General features: G+C 44.9%; 1 protein-coding gene across 1 annotated transcript in view; it reads right to left on the bottom strand.

The window, feature by feature from the left end:
- Window positions 1-27,642, bottom strand: part of LOC146860516 (gonadotropin-releasing hormone II receptor-like) — a 316,761-nt gene that overhangs the window by 287,837 nt on the left and 1,282 nt on the right. The window lies entirely within an intron of this gene.

Below are 27,642 nucleotides of genomic sequence, written 5' to 3'. Positions count from 1 at the left end.
CTGTAGTCTGTCTGCCTCCCCTGCCGTCAGATGCGTTTCTTGTAAGAGTGCTACCTGGGCCTTCTGTCTCTTAATGTATGCATAGACTGAATAGCGCTTGCGGGCAGTGTGCATTCCCCTAACGTTAAGTGTCAGGAATTTTATGTCCGTGTTAGGAGAGTTGTGAGGAATGTTGTGGGATGTCATAATGATATGTCCTTGATGCGTCGCGGGTCCCTCCGTTGCCGTACCCGCCCTCTCTCCCGCCACCTACCGTCTGTCCGTGTACTGTATCGTCTGTGGAGATCGCCATGCCTGCACTGGGAATGACCGGGAAGGAATACAAAGGATGGGGAGGTGAACTGCAACAACTGTGGGAAACAGTCCCAATACTGGGGGCGCATCGCGCAGGGCGATGTGCCCAAACTGGTAGCTTTGGCGTGACTTTAGTTCGTAACCACGGGGGTGGTGGATCCGATGGCCGCCGACTCCCGCTCTGGTGGCGGCCCGTACATCGTTGATGATTATAAATGTCCTGCCCGATGTCGGGCTCAGCGGTTAGTCTGTTCTTTGTGGTTTGCGCGGCCGGGCGTGCTCAATGTAATGCTGATTCTATCCGTGGGTTACTTGTCAGATGAGCGTGTCCGCAGTCTGGGGGGTCACCACAGGGGGTGTCACCGAGCCCTCTCGTGATCCTGGCGTTGCGCTCTTTTCGTCGTCTGAGCTAAAGATGTGAGGGCCACGTTCCGAGTCCGATCCTCTGTCGTGGGGACTCAGTGTGGCTACCGCTTGGAGAGCCCTCCGACGCTCCGCAATAATCTGTGCTAGGTCCGGGGAGCTGGCGGTGGTATTTCCTGTGCGCCTGCTAGTCGGCGTGGAGGAGACCCTTCGGGTCCGGCGGCCTGGGCGCCCGGGCGTAGTCCTCGGGCGAGAGCCGGGGTCATGTCCGGGGTGCTGTGCGTGCTGTTCCGCCCATGTCGCCGCGTCCCCCGGGTCTGTGAAGAAGTGCGTCTCGCCTCCATAGATGACCTTGAGGCGGGCTGGGAAGAGAAGCGCATATTGTATGTTTTTCGAGCGCAGGGTCCGCTTTACTGCCAGGAAGGTGGCCCGTTGTAACTGGACCGCACGGGAGTAATCCGGGAACAGCATGACTTGCTTGTCCTCTAGTTGTAGCCGTCCCCGTTGCCTGGCCGCCCGCAGGATGGCGTCGCGGTCCTGATAGTGGAGGAGTTTGAGCAGGAAAGGACGAGGGGGCATGCCCGGCTGTGGTCTGCGGGCTGGCACTCTGTGGGCCCTCTCCACGGAGAAAAACGCGGTAAGAGCATCTGCTGGCGTGAATGTGGCGATCCAGTCAGAGATGTATTTGACCGGGTCGGGCCCTTCGATTCCCTCCGGCAGGTTCATGATTCGGATATTGCTCCGTCGGGAACGCCCTTCTAGGTCGTCTGTCTTGTTCTCCAGTGTCCTTATCCGTGTCAGTAGGTCCTGGAGCGTGTTGTCTTGCTTTTGTATCTGCGGTTCCAGTATCTGGAGACGGTGCGCGCTTTGTGCCACTTTGTCCGCCAGTTTCCTGTGGTCGTCGCGGAGGAGGCTCAGATCTGATGACAACTCGCCGAATCTCCCTTCCATTGTCACTCGAGAGTGTTCTATGGCTGCCAGGACCTGGTCTAGTTTTCTGGTCGTGGGGTCCTCTTCGATCGGCCCGGGGCAACGGGGAGGCTTCGCCGACATCGATTCGGTCGTCCTGGACTGGTGAGAGGCCGGTGGCGCCCCCGCCGATTTCTGGCGACCCATCGTAGGGGGGGGGTCCCTCACCGCGGCTATGGGCTCTTCTGTGCGCTGGTGGACACACGAGCTGGTCCGGTAGGCGCGTTCTTCCCGCTGGTGTGACTCTTCGGGGATCGTTCACTGGTGGCCACACACTAGCTGGTCCGGCAGGCGCGCTCTGCCCGCCGGTGTGACTCTTCAAGGATCAGCCCTCATCCGGCTTCGTCCCGCTGACCTGGCAGCAAGCGCGCCGTCTGCGCCCCCTCCGGTTCGCGGCAGCGGCCGTCGGCCCGTTCTGGATGTGTGCGTATCCACTTCGTGGGGCCCCAATCCCAGTGAACCCTTCTCCTGAGGGCTCAGAGAGTCCCCCCGGTCGCCTTTTCGTCTGTTAGCAGGACCCACTTGGATCGTCTAGTTTCGTGGTGCCTACGTCGCTGGCCTCGCACACCTCCTCTGCCCTCTGGTCCGACTGTCTCCCCAACTCCAGGGGGGTGCGTACGACTATGCCAGGCGAGAGACGGCGCACTCCCCACCGTCTGCAGCGACCTCGTCTGGGGCTCCACACCTCTTCTGTCGCCCAGACGCCCACCGCGGCTGCGGCTAGGGACTCTCGGCCCGGGCCCTCAAGAACTGCGGGCTGCACCCCACACCCCCGTCGGGTGTTATGTCAATCTTCTCCCTGCGACAGTACGTGGGGGGGGGTGGGGGCCCAGGAGTCACCACGCATCCCTCGCCCCAATCGGGGGCTCACCTGATGTGCGGGTCGTGTCTTCTGGCTGTCCTCTCTGTGACGCGATTCCCGCCCGGTTGCTTCTGCTTCTGTCGTCTGTCCGCGGTCACCGGGGGTGGAGGGCAGGGGGCGCGCCTTCCCGTCCGATCGCCCCCCGAGCCGCCGGAGCACCCAGGCCGTCCCCCGGGGCCCCGTCTCTGTCGCGCTTCTCCCAGGCACTCTCACGGGCCGCTGCTACTGGGTCAAGCGCGCCGTCTGGGGCGCCGACACACCGCTGTCCCGTCGCTGCTCCGCTCCTTCATGGCCGCCATTTTGAACGCGGCTCGTCCGTGTCCGCGCCCGGGGTTCCCCGCGTTGCTCCCGCTGGTGTCTCGGGGAGCTGGTTGCGGGTCGGAGGGGTCCCCGATGATCGCCGGGTCCGGTGCACTCCTTTTCAGGGGCGATGGACGCCCGGGGCAGGTAGGATTGTGGGGTTTACGGGCCGCCGGGCAGGAGCTTCAAGGATAGGAGTCCGCCATCTTGGCTGGCTCGGCCACGCCCCCCAAACCACCTTTTAATTTTACCAAACCATGACTTTTTCTCTTTTTCTGGTGGATCGTAATATATTTTCCTTTCTTTCGTGTCTCACTAGTTTCTCCTTACGACTGTAGCGCTATTCTGTCCAATTGCAGCACGACTCACACTAACGCACCAATCCGGAGCGTCTACGTCACTGTCACAATTCTCAAATACCAGCGTGACTCACACTAACACACCAATAGGGAGCGTTTACGTCAGCCTGTATTTCTTCACTCCTAACGCGGTGCACACTAACGCACCAATCCAGAGTGTCTTACGTTTCTGACCGTCTGTCCAATCCCAGCACGGTCGTTCTGACGTCAGCAGCTAATGCGGCAGCTCCTGCTCCTGTCTACCCATCATTTACAAATCTGCTCAGTAAGTTTTTGTTTCAATTTCTACAATTCTGTTAGTAACAACAAAAAAACGCCATCATTGTCCGCTTCGCTAACCAAAGAATAGCAATAGACCTTTCTCACGAGAATTCCGTCTTTCCTGAGAGCAGCGCTTACCTCTGCCCTACTACGGAATCGTTAATACCGATGATAAAGTAGCACATCCCTCTACTTCACCCTTCTAACAAGCATTGGCTAACCGTTTCTCCAGAATTAAGACACATAGTTGGAGACCTAATGCTCCTGAGAAATAAAACCAGAGTTTCACAATTGACCTGAATGCTATTTCATTCACGCACTTTCACACAGAAAATGTAGTACGTTCACACAGAATCCTGTCTTTCCCGAGAACAGCGAACAGTCTGTTCTACTACAGAATTATGACATATGTTAACAAAGCAGCGCTTACCTCTCCTTTGTCCTTCTAACAAGCTCAGAGAGTACCTATTACCTTTCCAGTGATAAGCGTTATCGGAATGCCAGTTGGATCCCTGGTACCTAAGACCAGAATTTCACAGGTAACCTTCACTATCATACACACTTCTCTCACTTGGAAAATGTCTCTAATGGCAACACACGGCGATGTCACCGAATCGAACCCAGACAATGCGTGGTGCAACTTCAATCGTCACACGTTTCTCCTGTGTACCTACAGGATAACAACAATTCCGTCTTTCCCGAGAACAGCGCTTACCTCTGCTCTACTACAGAACCATTCAAACTTCCGACTTCCTACATCCCAGAAGCCGTGCAAACAACATAAAACTCAACACGACTCACCATAGAGTGTTAGTACATAAACCAATATCAATAACCAATAATCAATAAGCTATTTACAAGCAATAATCACCAAACCAAAACAATAAAAACCATTGTCTTGCTACCAGAAAACTGTTGCACTGTTTACATCAAATTCCCCCCTTCGACACAGACCAACTACTTCAACATCAAATTCACTCATATACATTCTTTGGTGGGGCCCATAACACCAATACTTACACTCAGTTGATCCTAGGGAAATAAGCTTCCAAACGCTGACATGAAAGGAATACCTTTACCTTACTCTGAACACATTGACTTCAAACCTAAGATATTCCTCTCTCATAAGGAGATGGATCATTTAGTTGTTTGTAGATTTAGTTCACAATCATTTATCTAGTCTTTAAATCCCACTAAGTTCTCTTCTTAAATAATCGACACAACACATTTGTCAATTAATCAAATATTCTTTATCTAAGAAAAATTGCAAGAAATGTTAGAAATCATCATCAGCATTTCAGAGCGTCATATTTATCTATTCTGGCTAAAGTCGTCCTCTAAGTCAGTCAGTCAATGAGAATTTTATTCAGCAAAGTTAGGCCGCAATTCAGTCTCTCAAAGATTCAGGATAACAGCTGTCCAGCAGTGTCACCGTCCTCTCCGTCAGCATAACGTCAGGAAATCGAGTTCGTCAAAGAAGAGTGTGCGTTAGCAATTTGTTCATTTCCCTACCTACTTTTATAATGAAAATAATGTCAAAAAGTATCAAGATCGGGGTTTAGAAAGTCCTGATTGGTCGACTTGGGGTCGTGAGGTACAGTTCTCAGGGTGTCAAACGATGAAGTCATCGAACTTGCTAGTTCCGGTTTTTAAATTGAGCATTGTCTTTGGTATTGGCTAGGTTCCCGGAGCGTCCTTGAAGAGTACATGTTCTCCCGGGGTCAGGTCCAGGCCACTGCTACTGGCGGTGACGCCTGCGCACTTCACCCAGAACCTCGTGTTGTCGGGGCAGTTACGTTTAACGTCTCGTTCAGCCATCTAGTCTAGGCCGAAATGGTCAACTTAAGCAAAAGAAACACAAAAACGTAATTAAAACATAGAAATGGCTAATAAAATGTTATTCCCTTGCTAATACCCATATGTGTGTGTATTTATCTAGCAGAAGCAACACTCAGAGCGGTTTATACTTATGAAATAAAGCACAAATCACAAATACATCACCAAAGCATCATATAACATGCAATATTCTAATTTTCTACTATTAATATGCGTACTCAAGTTAGTTTACAATTAATATAGCCATGCAAGGTGCAATTCCCACGTGTAATTCTTTTGTTAAAATAATTGGTGAGTTATCACTTCAAATCAATTATTATTATGATTACTATTAGTTAATTATTCAAATTAATATAAACATGCAGAATGGGGGGGGGGGGTATACAAAATGTTGTACTACCCGCTCCAGCACCTATGGTAGGCCCAAGGGCAGGGTGCATTGTAAGTATAAGGTAGGACATGCCTTGGTGTGTGTGGCATGTTCTAATAGTGAATTACAGCCATTTTCGTTTTTCACTATTGCAAGGCTACCTGTTCTCCATAGGCCAGAATAGGCAGTTTGATTATTACATCTTATAATCCTACCTGACTCAGGGAACATGGTAGAAATTCGAATTTAGTATGCCTGAACTCAGAATGATAAAATACATCTTTTAGTGAAGTTGGTTTTAACATTCTGTGTTTGAAAATACCACTTTTAGAAAGTAGGTATTTTCTTGCCTAACCATCCAAACCTGCCTCTGCTAGGCTGTGTCTTCCTTGTCTGGAGTTTGAGTGACTGGGGCTGGGGAAATTCCAGGAGACAGGGTGAGTCAGCACAGGGCTGAATAGAGAGATCTGCATCTAGATGGGTGGGAGGAGTTGTACCTGGGACCTGAATAGGGCTGTGCCTTCCCTCCACAATGCTGGCTCCACCTCCTGTGGTGCGTCTGATGTCTCTGCCCTGCACTCTGAATGGGAAGAAGGAGTCTTGTTAACAAAGTGCTCCGGGACTGGCCGGAACTGGTTTAGACTAGGCAAAGGCCTCTCTGCCTTCAGAGAACAAAGAGAGACTGTGTATCAAAAGGGGGACCCAGACCCCAGAACTTTAGATCACTTTGGGAAACAAGAAGAAACCTTTGCTGAGGAGTGGAACCAGAAGAAACTGAGGAGAGACTATTCCTAAGATGAAGTGCTGTTCGGGGGATTGGCCTGCAGTGGTTGCTTGACTAACAAAGAAAGGAGAAAGGACTTTGTGTGCACGTTTATTCAACTTGTGAAGGATCTCCAAGGGCTTGGAAAAGAGCTTGCCTCCTGCTGAAGTCTCAGGGCCAACAGACGTCACCCACCAACTCCCCAAGAGTTCTTTTGAAGTGCCTGCAGTGTGCTGAACTTTTTGAGGACTTGCGTGTCGCAAGGAGCTGAAAGCGTGACTCAAGAACAAGAAGAATGCCGCCGAACTGCCGCTGCCGCTTAACAACACGAAGCGCCTCGCCGGAGAAGAGGATCGACATCCCATCAGACGCCACCGCATCATCGGGAAGCGTGTTGCAGAAGAATCGTTGAGACATTGCAGGTCCACTAAAGCGCCTTGCAATGCCGGAGAAGAGGATCGACGTCGCATCAGGTGCAGCCGCATCTCCGGGAAGCGTGTCGCAGGGCCTGTCGTGGCTCATCGCCGCAGAAGAGGATCGATGTAGCATCAGATGCCGCCGCATCACCGGGAAGAGTGTCGCAGGGCCTGTCGCGGCTCGCATCGTTGTGGAAGCAACTCGCATCGCCAGGGGAGAGGATCGACGTCACATCAGATGCCGCCGCATCACTGGGAGGCGTGTCGCAGGGCCTGTCGCGGCTCACATCGTGAGGAAACATCTCCCATCACCGGAGAAGAGGATCGACTTCGCATCAGGCACCGCTGCATCATCGGGAAGCGTGTCGCATCAAGAAGAAAGCGCCATCTTTGTTTCTTTGCACCGGATCTTCAACGCATCACCGTCCTTGCAACACTTTTGTTGCCCTGCGTGTCACATCTTAAGGTATATTGAACTCTGAGTGTCGCATTTATCATCTTAAGAGAACTAAGCTAAATTCTACCATTTTAAAGTAACAGTATTGTGGATTTGTGTTGTTTGTGATCTTGTGATAAGTCTATATAAAGAATACTTATTTTTTATATAAAACTGGTGTGGTGTCCATCTCTAGTGTTGTCACTTGATTACTGTATGTGTTCACAAATGATTTACACACTGCCTCTGAGATATGCCTAACTGCTCGCGACAAGCTTCCAAGGGGGTGAGCAGGGGTTATTTTGGGAGTGTACCCCTTTACCCTGACTAGACGCAAGGGTCCCTATTTGTCACACGTACCTACCTATGCCAACTAGAGACCGCCAAATCTAACAGTAACTCATGTAACTATGTTGTACTGTCTCCCTTTCTATGTTATGCGACGCTCCAGAAACTGATGTAACAATTTTCTGAAACAATGTCCTGCTCATGTAAAGCGCTCTGATACCTCCGGGTCTAGCCAGTGCTATATAAAACTTTTCAAATAAATAAAATAAAACAACTTTTCAAATAAAAGAATGAAAAAAGATTGGAAAAATAGGGAGAAGTGAGACAAGAGAGAACAGATGGAAGGGAAGTGAAGAGAGAGATAAGAGGGTGAAGAAGAATAGAGAGTGAACATATCACACAATACTCATAAGGGGCCAGAGAGGCCAGGTAATTAAGTGAAGTGAGAAGTGAAGAAAAGAAAAGAAAAGAAATGAGAAAGTAAAGGATGAAGATGTGGTGAGGCACAAGAGTGCACTGAGGAAGGAGGAAGAAAAAGGAGACAGACGTTTGAGAGGAAAGAGATGGAAAGAGAGAGTCCAGAGAGAACAGAAGAAGACAGGGAACTGGATGGACAGGAATGTGTAGAGGTAAGGAAAGGGAAGAAAAACAAGCATTTGCAATTTAATCGGTCTCGCCTTTGGGAACCTATATGTATTTAGCTATGTAGCACATTAGCCTGGGTGCTGAACATCTACTGCTCTTTAAAATGGAGAGAGAGTAAGTACCAAACTGCGTCACACGCCAGGTATGGGAACACATGGAGAGAAACATTGCCTTTCAGCGGGAAATGGTATAGTCCAAAGCTCTGTTTTTAATATAAAATCAGGGCCTTTGGTGGTCATATCACTGAAAATACAACTTTTAAAAAAAATATTTTTGTCTACGGGTGCTCGTGGAAGACAATTTCTATGGACTGGAATCTAGAGCATGCTAAAGTGATTCTGGTATTTTACTGACCTCTGCTGGTCGTTTTCTATCAAGACAAATAGAGGCAGTTGAACAGAAAAAAAAGTCCTTAAGCGGAAGCAGACAGGTCCTAGGGGTGATCTCCAGAGCCCACATAGTACATACACATATAAGTATATAATAAGTATATATTAAAGTATATACAAGAGGTATCGAATGCTCGACCTAAACACACAAAGGGGAAAGAAGGAGGATGAGAAAGACTTAAGTACCGTCACAAAGGGAGACAACAGTAACCAGCAAGAGGAATAAATGAGCCAAGGGTGTCAGGTACTGGATTAAAGAGGCCTGGGGTGGTTTCAATTCTAGAGAGCCCTGGTATTCGGCCCGCCAACATTTATTTAATAGGGCTCCCGAGCAGAGCTTTGGGCACATGTACTTATTATTTGACAAATTAAGCACTGACGCATCTGAAAAATTATTTTCCTTCAACGATGCACACTACACTCATCCCACTGTTGCGCAGTGCTTTCCTATTCACATTCCACTCGCAGGCTCCCACACCCCGCGTGTGGAAGTGCTTTGGGCTCGTGCTCTGACCAACTTGCTCCTTTAATGGACTGTAATGGAAGTGATGTTCCTTGTGCGCTGCAGGGCTCGGGGTTTACTGCTCCGGTGTCCCGGTGGGAGAAACACCGAGCAGCTGAAGCACTAGGCAGGAAACGCGGAAATTACCCGAGAGCATAGCTGCCACAGTTTTAGATTGCTATGTGTGACATTTTCATAGTTTCTGTGTAATTATGAGTGCCATTAGAACCACTATGAGTGACACTTTTCTCGCCAGCATAATCAACCAATAAAATATGAGGGAAACATAAATATCAGAAATCTGACCTATTTGAGCAACAAGAAACTCTAAGATCCTAAAACTGCTGCAAATTCATGCGGTGGCGGAGTCTTAATTACAACAAAATTAGCAAAATATCATACATAGCAATCTGAAACTTTGGCAGATATGAAAGAGGGCGAGCATCACTTCCCATGACATAGCTTTGAAGACCATGCCCATACTTCTGTTCTTGACACCTAGTCTTGTTTACTTAAATTTTTCATAAAAGTGATAGGAAGTATGTGTTTTATTCTATTGCTATTTTAATGCTTCTCTTGTACAGTGCTGATTATATAATAAACTTGTGAATTTTGGGTGGCATAATGTATTGACTAATAAGAATAAAAAGGCAGAAGCAATGCCAATTAGACAAATATAAAAAAAAAGGAGCATGGTAAAACAAGGAGAATTAAACAAATCACTTTAACCAGGTGGTGTTTGTTGTCCAAGACAAGGCCATGAAAAAAATTAATGTGATGGGAAAAGGTTTTTCACTTGGAGTGGGATGAACTAAGTCGGTAAAGCTGTCACTGCAGGGGCCACCTTAATCAGAAGCAAATGCTGTAAGCAGGAAAGTAAGACTTGTGAAGTAACTACTAATATTAGCCTCAAATGTCACCACTGGGGAAAAAAAACAAAAAACTGACAGCTAGAAAGCAGGTCACATGGCTCCGCTAAGAATTAACACTAAAAGGAGCAAGGACTTGCGTTTATTCTGCAGAACCACCTAACAGGGTGTGAGAGGCCCTAACACAGAGCCCAGCTGCCTCGTCCTATAGCGTACATTTATTAGAGTCCGCTGACTCGCGGACTCCGGATGGCGCAGTTAGCAGTGTCATGACAGCATGGTGCTGGGCAAGCCTCAGGACAGGCTGGGAGTTACACACAGCGGTCACAGCAGGCTGTATTATTTCAAAATGTAACACCAGTGAAGTGAGCAGTCCAGAGGTCTGGCGCACCACAGCTACACAATTCACTTACTTGAACGAGTCAATAAACTAAGAGAACTGCATGTACTCTGTAGCAAAGAGAAACCTTTTAAGTCATTTTTAAAACATACTTACTGCATATTTGCTATGCCATGGGTTTTAGAACAAGCTAAACACGGTTCACCCTGCAGCAGAGCCTCCCTTCCTCCTGCAGAGTACATCTTCTTTGCCCGCGCTGTGACCTGGGAAATGTCTGGGAGCCCCAAGAGATTGTCACATACAGGAGACTGGTCGGGCCAGGAGAGGTAGGGGACACGTTTGTACTCAGCAAGGACTAAAATCTCAGATTTCTTTTATTAAATCCTGGATGTTTATTTTCCAGTGTAAAAAACACTTAAGCCGCTCTTTTTAACGAATGAATAAACCCTTCTTCTTGAAGTAATATCGTGATCGGAACAAGAGGACAATACTCCCTGGGGCGCACAATTGAAAATGTCTGAAATCAGTTCTTAAGTGTGTTGGATTGCTGAATTTTACTTAGCCCACATGTATGGAAATAGAGAATTTTGATATTCTGCACCATACATTGAAATGATGGTTCTGAGATGGACAGTTTGATTGTCTTGAAAATAAATTGCTGCAAAGTCATTTTGTTTGGAGCTCTGCTGCCCTCTTGTGGGCTCTGTCGGCACTGACATTGGCGCGGCGAATCAGGGAAAGCCGGAGAGCATACATTTTCTTTTGTCTAATTGCTGAACCACTGATACTGTCTCATCTACAGGGTAGGTTATATAATGTTGTGACCCAAAAGCACTGCATAAAACAGATTAGAGTAATACCAACAAGCATTGGCAATGCAATAGGACTCGCATTTACGCGGGACCTATTGCATTGCAAATAGCAATGCGTGCTGGCGATGAGGCACGAGAGGGGGCGGCGGCGAGAAGGCATTGGACTGTGGGGGGGGCACAGGAAGAAAGTAGTCTGTGCTGTGAAGGGGCCAGTAGCCATAGAAGGACACAAATGACTGACATGGCTGTTATGGGGAGGGACTAACAAGCTTAAAACCAATCGGAAGGCAGTAGTTAGAACCTAAGCCAATGAAGAAGATGGGAGGGAGAGTGGGCGGAGCTTCCACAAAGCTTCCATACTATAGTGTATACTACATGCCTCGCAAAGCGATGGCAGCGCATTTGCACTGTAACGCTAGGCAAGACCTAAAAAGAGTGGAGAGACTAAAAAATGGAGGAGGAAAGGGATGAGAGATAGCTGATGTCATGAGAGAGACATGAAATACAGATATATATATGGAAGCAGAGCTTCAGAGACATTTGGGGCTGCACCTCATTTGCATAATTGATTTTGTATGAGAGTTGATTATTATTTGGGATAGGTGGCTGCACACCTCATGAATAATAACATTAACTTATCATAACCCCAAAGTCCTATAAATTAACCGTAGCTCATTCTCCTGTTAGCTATGGTCAAGACATACATGCTTAACTTAGGTCAATGTGAAAAATATATATCAAGTAGCCGAGCAGTAATAAAGTCAATTACTAACCAATAAAAGTCCAAAACCAAGTTAGAAAACTAGAGCAAATGTTAATATTAAGAATGACACAGAATTGACAAAAATCCAATAAGGAAAGTGGAATGTGATTTTTTTTAAATTTAAGTGAAACTTGTGCCAAAAACCACTCAGCGCTATTGATAGTCTAAGGAAGTGGATGGCCGGAACTTAAGCATGATCTCAGGCCATCCGCGATGGAGCGTGGGTCAGATACAATAAGAAGGTTTGCCCCGGACAAAGATTATACAATCTGACTTAGGGCCTGATTTAGATCTTGGCGAACGGGTTACTCTGCTGAAATATAAACCCCATAGGATATAATGGTATTTATATTTCAACAGAAGGGTTATCTGTCACCGTTGTGAAGGATTAACCCGTCGGCCAGGATCTAAATCTGGCCCTTAGTCTTTTTATGGTGCTTAAAATCCTCCAGTTGGGCAAGCCTGAAGCTGTATCGAATGAAGCTGCATCACAATAGGGCACCTTTGCCGTGACATCCCACTGACAGCTTTGGAGGACATGGAAGTCCAAAAGTGTTCTTATGCTCAGCTTTTCAGGGTTTCTGGAGCAGCTCCTATGGATCACTTCAAGGCTTTCAAGACCTCATAAACAGCACTTAGGGATCATATCTCACTTCACAAGAGGCCACCAGCAAAGTTCAGTCCAATTCCAGTTGTATTGGTCAATTTCTCACTTCAGAAAAAAGGCCTCTTGCAGTTTTTGTGTGCTTATAGCCACACAGGAGGTCAGCCAGTTGGCCCTTGAAGTCCACTTCTTTCTCCTAGTACAAAATGGGGCCTCCCCGCACATCACAGACAGCAAGTCTAGTCCTATTGTGATATATCTTCTACAGGTCCAGAAGGGATTCTGTGGTTCCCTAACTGATCAGGTAAATCAGGGCATCAACTCCGGCCCTAGCAGTCCCTGGCTGACTGGCCTTCCTGACTCCCTATTTGGGCCTGGCTCAAATTTTTTCTGGAACATCTTTAGTCCTTCAACCTACAGTCCATGCTCCTGGCTCGCACTCAATAGTCTTTTATGACAACAGTCTCAAACTCATCAAGTGTCTTTGACTCTACTTTCATCTCTTTCACAGGCTCCATACCCCAGAGTTCTGATGATCATCCCATTTTTCTGAATGGGGCCGAAACGTCATTGACTTGTGTTATGCTATAAATATTGCTTATTTACTTAAATAGCCTTATTGAATCACTTCTAATTTGCGTTGTTTCACATCATTTTTTCTGCCATTTTATTGACATTGATATTTTACTTCAGCATTTTAAACATCAAAATTGAAGGGAGCATCTGACGATGGATAGCCTACTTGACCGGTCCCCGCCCAGACGTGACCCGGCGCATGGCCCACAACTCCGTGATTTTAATAATGCTTTAGGGATGGTAGACATATGGCGATGGTCGCACCCATACACTACACACTTTACGTTTCAATCAGGGGTGCACAGCAGTCAATTACGGATTGACTATTTGTTCACCTGTGCTCAAGACATACATGATTTTACTGACTCTGCGTGCTTGGCGCGAGGAATTTCGGATCACTCCCCTGTTCTAACAGTCCTCGGTGCTCAACGCGCGAGGCAGTCTGGCCGGATCAGGATACATAAACTACACAATTCAAGTCATACAACCTGACCCCTGTGCACTGTTGCTATACAGACTTTCCAACATGCAAAATCAATAATTCTAATAAGCCCAAAATGTGTGATATAAAAAAACTCCAAAAAGATTCAAAACATAGGCAAATGTCCTTAATGCATATACACATTTAATCTGTTCCAATCACAGATTGGCATCTTGCGCAGAGTTCCATTCTTTACATCCACAGAATTATTATTTCAAGAAAACCACCCAATGCATTTCAGGCCCCCATTGGCCCTTCTTCAGGGGATAATCTGTAAACAATTTAAATGAATATAGTCTCAGAATACAATATAATTCGCAGGGTAAGCTTACATAGATGTATGTTAACATTATACAACTGTGTTTACAAGATGCAAAGGAAGATTAGCAAGCCAAAATGAGAAAAGTTGAAAGCGTTTGTGTTGTAGAAAACCAGAGAAAAAAGACAAAACCAGAAAAAAAAGCCAAGAGTGATAAAATCAGAAAGCCTTCACCCGACTGCAGTGGATTTCACGTGACTCTAATCAAGCGGACCCCCACGAAACCGCGCAACAAACAAATGTGCCCAAGGGTGATTATCAAAAAAAGTCACGAAGCAAAGAAAAAACGATAGTGAGCTCATAACCAATGGTAACTAACCTTGAACGTTCTCCACACTGATGCCAAATATAAAAGATCTCAAATCTGTGAAATACATAAACCACACAGTGATTTCACTAAGGATACTGACATTGTCTCCGCACTGACAAATGCCAGAGTGACAGAAAAAAGACACCTCATACATGTTAAAAAACTGACCTTCATGATTCACCAAGGCTCTCGTAATCTAATCTCCACGGTGCGCGGGCTTCAAACATTTGAACAACCAATGAGCGTGTGCCTGAGGTGACGTTAATATGGTGGAAAAAGATGATGGACTGCATTTAGGAAAAAGGTATAGGCGCCATCTTGAAAAGGTAAAAAAACACGACTGTGTCGAACGTGGTTAAAACGTTGGATCTTAAATCCGTTACGTAAAGGAAATGAACCGGATCCACAAGAACCGAAATCTGTCCTAATGAAAACAAAGTGCCACTAGAAACTGATAATATCCCTCAGAGAAAACTAAAGAGGGTCATATATGAGAAAAAGGAAGAGAAAAAAAAGAGTAGTACAACAAACTCATTAGTGAATGAGTAACACACTATCATTGTGAACAACGAACATATATAAATAATCACAATGTTCATCGTATTGCACAGTGTAATGTCAAAAATCACATTTTATACATGAAGAGCACCTGCTATGCTGTCCACCCAGTGTAGGATCACAAAATACACCCCAAGTCTACTTTGTCATTGATCCATTTAGGATCTTGGCAATCAAGTCTCCTTATCCAATACATTTCTCTTTGTAATAATGTTCTCGTCAGATCCCTACGGGGGGCTGGTTTAACCATTTCTATCACCTGGAATTTCATTTGAGCAATGGTGTGCTTGCATTTCATCCAGTGAACAGACAAACTGCTTTTTGTGTTGCAGTTGCGAATCGGTCTCTTATGCTCAGAGATTCGTGTTTTTATTTTTCTCTCAGTTTTACCTATATATAGTAGTCCACATGGACATTTAATAGTGTATATCAGATTTTTGGAGTTGCAGTCTGCATTGTGTTTAATTTTGATAGTTTCTCCCGTCTGGGGATGCTGTACACTTGTGCTGCATATCACATTGTTTCATTGTACACAATTTTGACATCGTCTGGTGCCTTTATTGTTCCAGTCTTAATATTGGTTTAGGTTTCAACATTTCTTTCAAATTTAAGGATCTTCTGTAGGCAAATAAAGGTTTGTTTTGAAATAGATCTTGAAAGTCGCTTTCGTTTGCTAAAATTTCACATCGTTTATTAATAATCCTTTTGATTTGTCGTGAGCACGTAGAAAATTTCGATACAAACACTTGTCTGTTCGCATTTGATTTGACTTTCATTTCTAAGAGACTGTTACGTGATTTGTTTGCTATCTTGGAAATTGCTTGGTGTCCAAAAGAGACTCTGGATAATCTTTGGATATGTATCTCTCTTTGGAAATAGAAATGTTTTTCTGAAGAGTGATGTCATCTGAAAAAATCCTTTTGGCTCTTAAAAACTGTGAATATGGGAGATTGTGGATTAAACTCTGGGGATGAAAGCTGGTGAATGCTAAAACATTATTCTTATCCATTGGTTTGTGATAAACTTCAGTGTGTATAACGCCTTCCTCAATGGTCACTAGTACATCCAAAAAAGGTAGAGATTTTCTGTTCCTGGTGTTAGTGAACTGAATATTTTCATCAAACGAATTCAATTGAGTGATTTTGGCTTCCAATAATTCCCAACTGTTGTTCCAAAGTAGGAAGATGTGATCTATATATCTACAATATAGTGACAAATTTTCCGACCATTCTCTATCACAAAAAATGAAAGAGTCCTCAAACTTCGCCATGTAAGTATTAGCATAAACTGGAGCCCCAGCAAAGCCCATTGAAGTTCCTTTCAATAGCAAAAAATATTGACCCATTCAAAATAACTATGATGGAGGCAAAATTGTAGCATTTCCAATATAAAAACTTTATCTGCTCCAATGGGGGCCTGAAATGCATTGGGCGGTTTTCTTGAAAGAATAATTCTGTGGATGTAAACAATGGAACTCTGCACAAGATGTCAATCCGTGATTGGAACAGATTAAATGTGTATATGCATTAAGGACATTTGCCTATGTTTTGAATCTTTTTGGAGTTTTGTTATATCACACATTGTGGGCTTATTAGAATTATTGATTTTGCATGTTGGAAAGTCTGTATAGCAACAGCTCTCAGGCAACAGTGCACAGGGTTCAGGTTGTATGACTTGAATTGTGTAGTTTATGTTTTAAGACATGTCCAGACAGCGTGTCGAACCCTGTAGCACGCCACCTTTAATTTTCCTAAATATTTTTCAACAAGTTACTCTTCAAAAAACAGGTGTTCTCCTTTACATCATTAATATTCCGATCAGGATACAGCCTTGGGCACTAAAGATCCCACAGATTAGAGAAAACCTGCAACAAGACACAGATTACTATTTCGAAGAAAATGTAGGATCAGTAAAGTCGGCGGTGACACTCTGGGGTGCTTACAGTGCGGTAATCAAGGGGAGGGCATTGTCTCTGATGGTGGGCCACAGAGCCGAGCGTAACCGGAGGGTGGTCGAACTGGAAACAGATATTTTGCACCTGGAGGGAGCCCTCTCACGGGGCCCTGATCCTGACACTCAGCACCGTCTCAATATCAAAAGGCAAGACTATAGGCAATAGCTCCTAGAGGACAACACTAGGCATTCCCTGGCTACTCGTCACCGGATTTATGAGCTGGGTGAGCACACTGGTAAACTGCTGGCATGGCTTGAATGAAAGGAACAGTCAGCGAGATGGGTGCGAGCAGTACACGGGCCTAACAATGACCTGATCACTGACCCGCAAGGCACAGCTGACGCCTTTGCGACCCATTATGAGAAGGTATACAGAATCCCGCAAGCTTCGCACGCTTTGATGGCAGCGGATCTCCACGCCACTATAGAGGTAGCATGTATCTCCCAGCAAGGGAGAGAGGCATTGGAGGAGGAGATTTTGGTAAATGAGATCCAGAAGGCAATTCAAGATATTCGTGCTGGTAAAGCGATGGGTCCTAACGGGCTCCCTATTGAGCTTCTCAAGCCCATGGCACTGAAGTTAGAGCCCCATCTGCTTAATTTATATAATGAAAGCTGTGAATCTGGGTTTCTCCCGGCTGATATTCGCGAGGCCACTATTATAGTCATTCACAAGCCCGATAGGCCAGCAGACGATTGCACATCGTATCGGCCCATTTCTCTGGTCTCGGTTGAAGGCAAAATTCTGGCCAAACTGTTGACTAATCGGTTGCTCCCTTACCTTGGTGATCTGATTCATCCAGACCAGTCGGGATTCATGCCAGGTCGGAATACGGCACGGAATCTATGTCGGGTTCATGGTGCACTGGGGCGTATAGACACACTTGAGGAAGAAAGGATTTTGCTCATCCTTGATGCCAAAATGGCATCTGACACTATTACCTGGGAGTATCTATTTGCTGTGCTGACCCGTATGGGGTTTGGACCCAGGCTGATTGGGTGGATCAGATTATTATATACTCAACCCTTGGCGCACATCTCGGTGAACAACCATCGCTCCATCTCTTTCCCCCTCTGTCGTGGCACAAGGCAGGGATGCCTGCTGTCACTGGTCCTTTTTGCCATGGTGCTGGCGGTTTGGATTAGGGGAGACCCGGACATCAGAGGCCTTAAATGGACGAGTGACCATGAAGACCGCATATCACTCTATGCGGATGATATTTTACTCTATCTTGCCTCTCCAGCACACTCGTTGCTCCGGGTGTTACACATTTTTCATATATTTGGGGCGCACTCTGGCTACCAAATAAACTGGTCCAAATCCCAGATGTACGCACTCTGGGGGGACCCCCCACAAAGTCCTCGAGGGTACGACATTCCGGTTGCAACCCAGGGTTTCCGATGTTTGGGCATTTTTATTACAACCGATGCCGCGCTATTCTTTGAACAAAATCTTTTGTGGCCTCTTCAGCGGTTTAGATCAGATGTCATGCACTGGAGGGCACTGCCCCTTACTCTCCTGGGACGTGCGTCCCTATTCAAAATGCTCGCCCTGCCGCGTTTTCTCTCTGCCCTACAAAATGCTCCCAATCCGGTTCCCAATTCTTATTTTCTGCAGATTGAAGCGGCAGTGCAGGAATTGCTGTGGGAGCACAGGCCGCCCCGCATCGTCATGAATAAGCTGACTATGGGGTGGTACGATGGGGGTATAGGGTTGCCGAATATGCCTCTACTATCAGGCTTCACCATTGATGGCCAATAATAGATGGGTGTTTGGAGCACATGACGACCCCATCTTTCGCACTGATCTCCGGCTCATGGGTAAAGGGGGCTACAATAGGGCATTGTATACGAACCATCGTAAGTTACATTTGACTGGCCCCAGGGCACATACGGTGGAGGTGTGGTATGGAGTCCAGCGAGGGCTGGGTTGGCAGGGACGCCTAACGAAGGCTACCCCCTTGTGGGAACTGGACATCTTAGGCCGCCTCAGCACCTGCTCGGTGTTTGATAAATGGGACATGATCGGAATCTCTACGGTGGGTGACATGTGGGTGAAAGGAAAGGAAAGAAGGCAAAGTTTGCTGACCTCCAAAATAAGTACCAATTGGCACCGTCGTAGGCCTTTCGATATCTCCAGATTAGCCATGCCATTGATTCGGCCCTCAAAAAGGATACCCCTCTCCCGGATTCCTCACCACTAGAGGACAGGCTACTGCTGGACCCAATGGACCGTAAGGCTATTTCCCTAACGTCTAAGAAACTGGTCAACAACCGAACCGACCCAATGCTGAAACTACGGTCGAGCTAGGAGGTTGACTTGGGGGAGCTACCTGACGAGTACTGGAGAGAGGCACTGGCCTCTCCTCGGGAGGTGGCGATTCCGATGCGACTTCGCCTGGTCCAGCTTAAGATTCTCCACAGGGTATATTTCGATGACATATTGTTAATTAGGCTGAGTAGGAGGCCTGACCCACTCTGCCTCCGGCACTGTAATCAAACTGGAAAATTCATACACATCCTTTGGGGCTGCCCCAACATACAACTATACTGGAAGGACGTCACTCGACAGCTGGTCAGGACTTGCGACAAACCCATACTACCATCTCCCAAGCTATGTCTCCTTAATACCTAGGAGGCAACTGACCCCTCCCAGGCGGAGCAGTCGTGGGCTACATTGGGTTGGAGCATAGCAAAACAAAATATCGCCCAGAAGTGAGGGTAGACAATGCACCGCACGTACATGACTGGGCAAAAGACATGGACTATGCCATGATTGCGGAAAAAATTGTGTATAAACGGAGAGGATGCCCACGAAAATGGGATCATAAGTGGGGGTGCTGGAACAAGTTTAGGGGTGAGATCTGCATATCTCCTACAGTGGAATTCAGGAGGGGGAGACAATCCTTGTTGAGGAAGGAGTATGACATGTTGACGGCCCCTGCTCCGGGCAGCCGAGGATAGTCCGTAACTGCATGTGAACTTGTAACTTGTTTTCTTACTGCTTTGACCCGTGCATTCAATTGTAACCATCATATTAATGTAATGCAGCTACAGTCTGAAGGTCTGAAGGTTTTGATGCATTGCTGAGACTTTGTGTAACTCTGCCAAAGATGTCTGCATAATGTCTTTTAATGCTGCAGATTGTTCTTAATAAAAATTGCTAAAAAAAAAAAAAAATTGAAGGGGCATTGACAGTAATTAATTGGGGGACAATAAGATTTAAGGATCTTTTATCCTTTCTCTGTCCGAGGTTGTCGCAGGTTTGAAACCACACCTAACACGAAGGGCTGGCCACCCAAATGCCGTCTTTGAAGGTCAGTGGTCTAGTTCTTGATGACTAGGGGCAATAAAAATGAGGGTGCTGTGCGGCTGTGCTGCTGTGCACCACAGGCAAGCACGTCTGTGTCGAACGGGAGCAGGGGCCAGAGACTCTGCCGGTTTTAATAAAAAAGAACCTGGTAAGAACTACCTTTTCCTGAGACTCACTTTTAACTCTAAACAACTATCCCAATCACAGTAACACCCCATTGTTGGAAAGACTCTCCTAGCCATTTAGAAGACCCAGCCACCTACATAAAGTGTCAATGACAATCTGGCCAAACAAAGAACCGCCCACGAGCTCATCTAAAAATGATACAGATTTAACATTAAATTTTTTTATTTTAATGCCGGGTTCCTACCTAAACACTGTCTGGAGTTCTGTCATCTCAGACTCAAATCCAGATTTAGTGTTTATTACGGAAGCCAAGTTAAAAGACTCCACCTTTCCCAAAATGGCGATTGCTGTACCACCAGGCTACAAAAAAATTGAATTGTGACCGAATCGGTCGTGCTGGAAGCAGCATAGCTATTATGTTTAAAGACATTTTTACGTGCACTACAGAACTTATTTCCCCCTTATCAGATTGTGAAACCTTAACATTACAGCTATCTCGCAAAGAACAGAAGCTATTCAGAGGTGAAGTCCTTTACAGACCACCAGGCTATCAACCTAAAGTGATCACTAACCTCCTGTCACGGCTAGCCACACTAAGCATCAAGTATCACCATTATTTAGTTATCGGGGCCTTCAATATTCATTATGAAAATACTGATGACCCCCTATGCAGACAATTGGAAAACGACATGAGTGTGCTTCAACTTCAACAATATGTCACTGGCCCCATGCATGAAGTGGGACATACTTTAGATCTCCTCTTTTCAAATATTACAGCTACCAAAATTCTTGACATCACTCCATTAACCTGGACGGACCGTTTTCACTCACCTTCTCTTTTACACTACCATGTGCCAAAAAACACCTTTTGATCTGTCCCCTGCCTCCAGACGACCATGGAGCAGCATAAATTGTGAATCATTTGCTAATCACTTTACTCCACAGGCCTATGACTCAAAACCACTAAATCAGCTAGAGTTTCATGCTCAGAACAGTGGTACTCTACAGATCTTAAACTAGCTTAAAGGAAATGCTAAAACCTTGAACATACTTGGAGACTCTCCAAAAGGAATACAGATCATCTAAATTTTAAGGAGGAATCGAAAAAATACAATAAGAAATTAAGAAGAGCCAAAAAAGGATGACTTCATTAAAAGAATAGAAGAGAACACCATTTCCTCAAAAGAACTGTTCAAAATTGTGAAAGAGATCTCCCCAACCTCCTTGTCTCTCCCAAAAGATTATCCACAAAGCAGCCCACTGTGAGGAAATCGGTAAATATTTTAATGATAAAATAAAGAAAAGGTATTCATCATTTGCTAGTGAATCCTCCTTGGACAAACTTCAATGGGAAGTAATGGGACCTCATACAGAGGCTGCTATCCACCTGAGCTCCTTTGCAAACGTTACAGAAGAGCAGGTGATAAAGTTGATGGCTGAATTCAAATCTGACTCCCATATTGACCCCTGCCCACATTTCATTTACTCCTGACTAACCACTATATTGAGCCCCCACTTTACTCAAATGTTTCATTGATTCCTAGCAGAGGGGAACTTATCCAGACATTTGGAAGCAGGCTTTAATACTACCTCTAGCTATAAAAATGGGAATAAAAGCCACCCTTCTTTCCAATGACCAGCCTATATCCCTGATTCCATATATGTCTAAGATTTTGGAAAAACTAGGTAATGGCCAGCTGGCTAATTTTCTAGAAAACAACAATCTGCTAGATCATTCTCAGACAAGTTTTCGAGCAAAAAACAGTACTGAGTCTACACTTTTGCCCGTATTGGACAATATCAGGCAAGTAGTTGATCAGGGTAAGTCTGACACCCTGATCCTACTGGATCTGTCCACGGTTTTTGATACTGTCTCCCATAACCAGCAGATAAAAAAACTACATGAAATCGGCCTTCTTGGTTCATTCTTAGAGAATAGAATTCAAACAGTGCTGATGAATACGTTTAGGTCTCTTCCCTACTCATCCAAATACAGTGTCCCTCAGGGCTCCTCTGTGAACCCGACACTTTATAAAATGTATGTGTGTTCCTTAGTGAAGGTTGTAAGGAAATGGGGCTTTGAGATCTGCTCCTATGCTGATGACACCCAGCTGATTATATCTATTGTAGAGAAACATGTTGAAACATAACATAAACTAATTGTCTCTCGGATGTAGCAAGCTGGATGTCAGATCACTGTTTGAAACTTAACGCTGACAAAACAGAGATCTTACTTTTTGGAGGAGCCTATAAGGTCTGGGACTCCTCCCGGTGGCCCCTGTCACTTGGTGACCCAAGAAATCAGCAAAAAATCTTGGGTTTATTATTGACGATTCACTCTCAATGAATGAACAAGTCAATGCCACTTGCGGCAAATGTTTTGGTATCCTCAAACTCTTGAGAAGACAGTTCAAGTGGATGCCAATTGACTGGCAGAAAACAATAGTCCAGGCTCTTATAACTAGCAGACTGAACTATGGCAATGCCCTTTATGTAGGCATGGCAGACCATCTATTCACTAGACTCCAGGTGATCCAAAACACTACTGCCAGGCTAGTCTTTAACACAGACAGATTTAGCTCTGCATTAGCTTGTTTGGCAACTTACATTGATTGCCAATGAGAAAAAAAAGCAAGCTTTAGGCTTCTCTGCCATACACTAACGCCTCTACACAACATTGATCCTCGAACTCTGCAAGCCAAAGTGAATGGTGTATTCCACAAGAGATTTGAGGTCAGGGAACCTGGAACTTGCCAGAACCGGTGGCCACTCATTCTCTCATTTAGCTTGCAGCTCACTGGAACTCTTTACCCCTAGATCTCTGCCTTACTGATAACAATCGCCGTGTTTCGAAAGAAACTAAAACATATCTTTTTAGAGGTTAATGTATTTCTATTAAAAGAGTATTTTTTGCCCAGTTCTCACGATGTAAAGAAAAGGAGAGGAAGTCGTCAAGCACTGTGATATCCCCTTGGGGATGTATGCCGTGCTCTACCAATATAGTAAATAAATAAATGAAATAAACAGGCCATGCTTTTCTTCATTTTATGATATGCACATTGAGCACTTTATTCAGGTAAGAGTAAGAGACCACCAAGCACATTCTCAATGGCACTCACCTTGTTGTAATCTGATTACTATTTGGTTGTACATCATTGCGCTCTTTTCATATTAGGGTCCATTGTTTCATTACTTAAGAAATTAAATGGGGAAAAACTGTGAGGAAATCATTCCAAAGTTTGTCATTGCCTACATAAATCATTCCAAAATTCAGTTCTCTGCAGCCAAGTAGTAAAGCCTTCTTGGATATTGCAGAAAATGCATCCTTGATTATGGAGTGCATGTCACTTTTTTTATTTTAACAGATTCATAATTATATCTCATCACTTTTATTTTTACAAACGCATCAAGAGGCTATTGAATAATATTCTATGTCTGGGAACATCAATATAATCCAGAAATCTTGCACATGTTGCAGCTCTAATGACATGGGTACTCTACACAGTCCAGGACTTGCATGCTGAGACTCTCATTATGAGAGTATTCTGGCTCTGCCAGCATGTGTATGGGAGGTCTTCGAAGCAGGTCATGACTTTGCTTATCGCAAGCATTGTATAATGCAATACTTTTTTATGCTAAGGTTTTAATTACAACCTGCTTTAGTTACACTAGGACTTGGATTGTCCCACATGTCTGTTTATGACAGCACAGTCATGATACCATTGTTCGGCTATTGCAGTTCACATCATAACTGGGGTCACATTGAATACGAATTGCTATCACACTGGAGTTTTGATTATGTCAGGCTATACATTATTCCAGGTTTCCGATTGTATCAAAATTGCTATCATACGTGACTTCAGACATGCACAGGGTTTGTTTGTGCAACTGTGTGATAGCTACTTTGTTCTGAGTATGAACACACTCCTTATTTCCAGTTTTATACTTTAGCTGGATCCCGGTTATGCTTGGTTCTGACTACACATGTGTTCTCCACCTTACCTCAGTTTCTGAGTAAAACTCCTCACAGCCTGGACTTGTGATTAGGTTACATTAATTCAGATGGCCAAGGGAAAAGAATACTGCACAGCACCTTAATGAATTCACTCAATGGTTTTATTGGTACACCTACAGTATGAGGGAGACTGAGTGGATGAAATTGCCAGTGGTCTCATTTCTCCACTGGAATATATTGTGTTACCTTTGGTCAATAACTTTATCTCAATGTGCCTCAGTTCTCCTATTTGTCAAAACTGTGTACACACTAATAGCATTACAATTTCCTTATCAGTTAATGTGGAATGGATAAGCAATGCTATGGCTGTGTGGTAGTTAGTTTTTATTATCATTTATTTTCAAATAATATGTTTGATGATTTCTATTTTCAAACAATAACGACCATTTTGCATTTCATTGGATACATTACTTGCTGCACTTTCTTTTTATTTATGCTTTTCTCATAACTTAAGTATTATATTGAATACAAAAAAAGTCTTATGCAGATGAAAAAATGTGTGCCTTTTGTGGCTTCTTTCAAAAAAAAGGTGCAAATTCTGCAGGCTACAGTTGATTAGAAAGTTCAGAGGCTGTAGTACATAATAAAAAACCTGCAGGTCACTGAATTAAATTCTGGCAGGTAACAATCCGCCTTTTCATTCTTTCAGCTAATACAATGAGTATTTTTGAGTTAACTATCCATAACACCTATTCTTTACGCAGAAAGATACACTTTCATTGTTTCATGCTGGTATTGATTGTCAGTATTCAAAGTATAAGCTCAAATGAGTTTGTGAGAAATGTGGCTGTTGGTTTGAGGGACTGAAACCCTACTCAAGCAACAGTCACAATCCTTGTCAGGGTGAGCCACAAAAAAGACACTAAATTAACCTGTACTTAACCCTGTGGTAGCTTGGCAAAAAAACAGTCAGTTTTAACTTAGAGGTAATGTGTAAAATATTTATGTGGTATACAACCAGTAATAAAATGACAACACAAGAAAATTCCTGCACCAGTTTAGACAAATAGAGTAAAATGTAATACATTATTTGACACCAAAATATCAGTAGAACCGGAGATTGCAATTCCAAATATTTAGTTACGTATAGTGCCTAAAAGCAAAAAGCATCTCTAGCGAGTATCTGGGTGTACTAGACTGGGAGGAAGTCACAGGATCAGGCCCACCTCGGCAGACCATGGGTCGGATACAGGGACCAGATTAGTCCCACTGAAAGATTTACCTTCTCAAAGAGTCCAGTTCATGGTGGAGGAGGCTGTGAGGAGCAGGTAGAGCATCACGTATGGTCATCGCTTTAGCGTGAACAGCAGCCAGCTGCTGTGGAAGGTCATTGCTGTAACATTGCAGGGCAGTTGCAGGGAGGCCACTGGAGCTTACAGTGTGTATGTAACTCAGAACAGGAGGTCAGCCAACTGACCCTTGGAGTCACTCTGCCTGGTATAAAGGTCCAGTCTTCCCAGAGAGCAGGGCAGGCCTCAAACAGCAGTGCAGTAATTCTTCAGTACTATCATTAGGTCCAAGAGTAGCTCTGAGGATCCTAGTTTTATACCTGGTACCAACTTTGAAGTGGAAGAAACTTCTATAGTTTTCCCCCCATAAATGGTTATGGAATTTCCTTCCTCTCTGCCCTGGTCCCAGAATGGCTTGGGTGACAAAAGACTAGTGTGAAGTTATTTGTGAATGCATGGGGCAGCTTCCATTGAAGTGAAAGTTTGGTGGTGACAGCTCCACCCCAGCCACCCATCTTGTCAGGCTGACTCTCTGCCAACACCCAGGCCCTCTTTGTGATACTGTCTGGGAGGAATACACAAAGGGCTACTGTCAACTGCATTTAGTTGTGTAAGCCAGGAAACAGGACGCAGGCACCAAGTGGTTAGCACACGAAAATGGCAACTTTTCAAAAGTGGCATTTTCAGAATTGTGACATAAAATATGAATTTACCATTAAAGAGTGTTTTAAATTACAATCACTTGAGAGTAAACGTGACATTCCTACCAGCTCCCAATCAAAGGTTATCACTTATTAAATGTAAAAAGGTAACCCAATGTTATCCAATAGGAGAGATAGGCATGATACTAGTGAAAAACGCATTTATGCGTTTTTCACTACCAGGATATGTTAAACTTAAACGTACATGTCCAACCTTTTAAATATAATGCACCCTGCACTATGGGTTGTTTAGGACCTACCCCAGGGGTGACTTATATGTATTAAAATGGGTGGATTAGGCCTGGCGAAAGGATTATTTTGCCAGGCTGACAATTGTAGTTTAAAACAGCACACAGGCTGCAGTAGCTGGCCTGAGACATGTTTTAAAAGGCTACTCTAGTGGGTGTCACACTGTGTGCTTCTGGCCCATTAGTAGCATTTAATATACAGGCCCTGAGAACATGCAGTGCCACTGTGGTAGGGACTTATAAGTAAACTAAATGTGACAATTTGGTGTAAGCCAAATTTACCATGTTTGAAGGAGAGAGTGCAAACATGCTAGCACTGGTTAGCCGTGGTAATATGCAGAGAGTCCTAAAAGCCAACAAAAACTGGTACAAAAAACTGGGGAGTTGAATGCAAAAACTTTGGGGGTGACCCTGCAGAAAGGGCTAAGCCCAATAGACTCACACCTCTCCAACGTGAACAGATTGCTTTAAATTAGGTCTTTTGCATTGATAGACATTCTGCTGAAGTGGTGAGAGTTTGCTATCGTTAACATATAAATAGTTATAATGTCACAGCTAGGATAGCAAGCTCGCCCCGATTACCCATGAAAACCTCAGGTGACCTATGACTGCCCATCAAAACCTCAGGTGACCCTGGACTGCTCATCAAAATATCTAGTTACCCCTGACTACCCATCAAAGCTTCAGGCCACCACAGATTACCATTCAAAACCTCCGTTCACCACTGTTTACCCATCAAAACCTAAGGTCACCCCTGATCAAAGATCAGAACTCATCAGGTCACCTCGACTGCTCATCAAACCCTCAGATCACCCCTGATTGCTCATCAAACCCTCATATTACCCCTGATCACACCTACCAAAAACCCAAGTCACCCCAGACTACCCAGTGAACCTCAGGTCAATCTTGATCACTCAGCAAATTCTCCGGTCAGCCTGATTACCGTTTGAAACCTCAGGTCACCCCTGACAACTCATTAATAATGCATTTGTCACCATCATCTGGAAAGAAGAGAATGGAATAGCTTTGCCATGAAACATCTGGTGTGATCATAATATCCTCTGGGATAGGGTGGTAGAGAAGACAGGTGCAACATCAACACTCAGTGTCTGAGCTCTAGACATGCAGACTTAAGATCAACACTCAGCTTATGAGGTCTGACATGCAAGTGCACTCAACATGCATTGGCCGATGAATGCCTTCAACTGGGTGTCAAGTCATCACATGGTCCAGCTTTGGAGGTCTTCCAAGTACTGAGGATCCGTTTTAATGATGACAGAGTAGGGAAACAACTTCAGTTTTATGTTATGTTGGATGCGCACATGACAGTGCTGCTCTGAAATACTTTCATGGTTGGTGGGCAGAGTTAGTG

Source organism: Triturus cristatus, chromosome 3_1, assembly GCF_964204655.1.
Source record: "Triturus cristatus chromosome 3_1, aTriCri1.1, whole genome shotgun sequence".
NCBI lineage: Eukaryota > Metazoa > Chordata > Amphibia > Caudata > Salamandridae > Triturus > Triturus cristatus.
The sequence above is the reverse complement of the archived record's forward strand: the minus strand, read 5'-3'. Positions and strand labels throughout refer to the sequence as shown.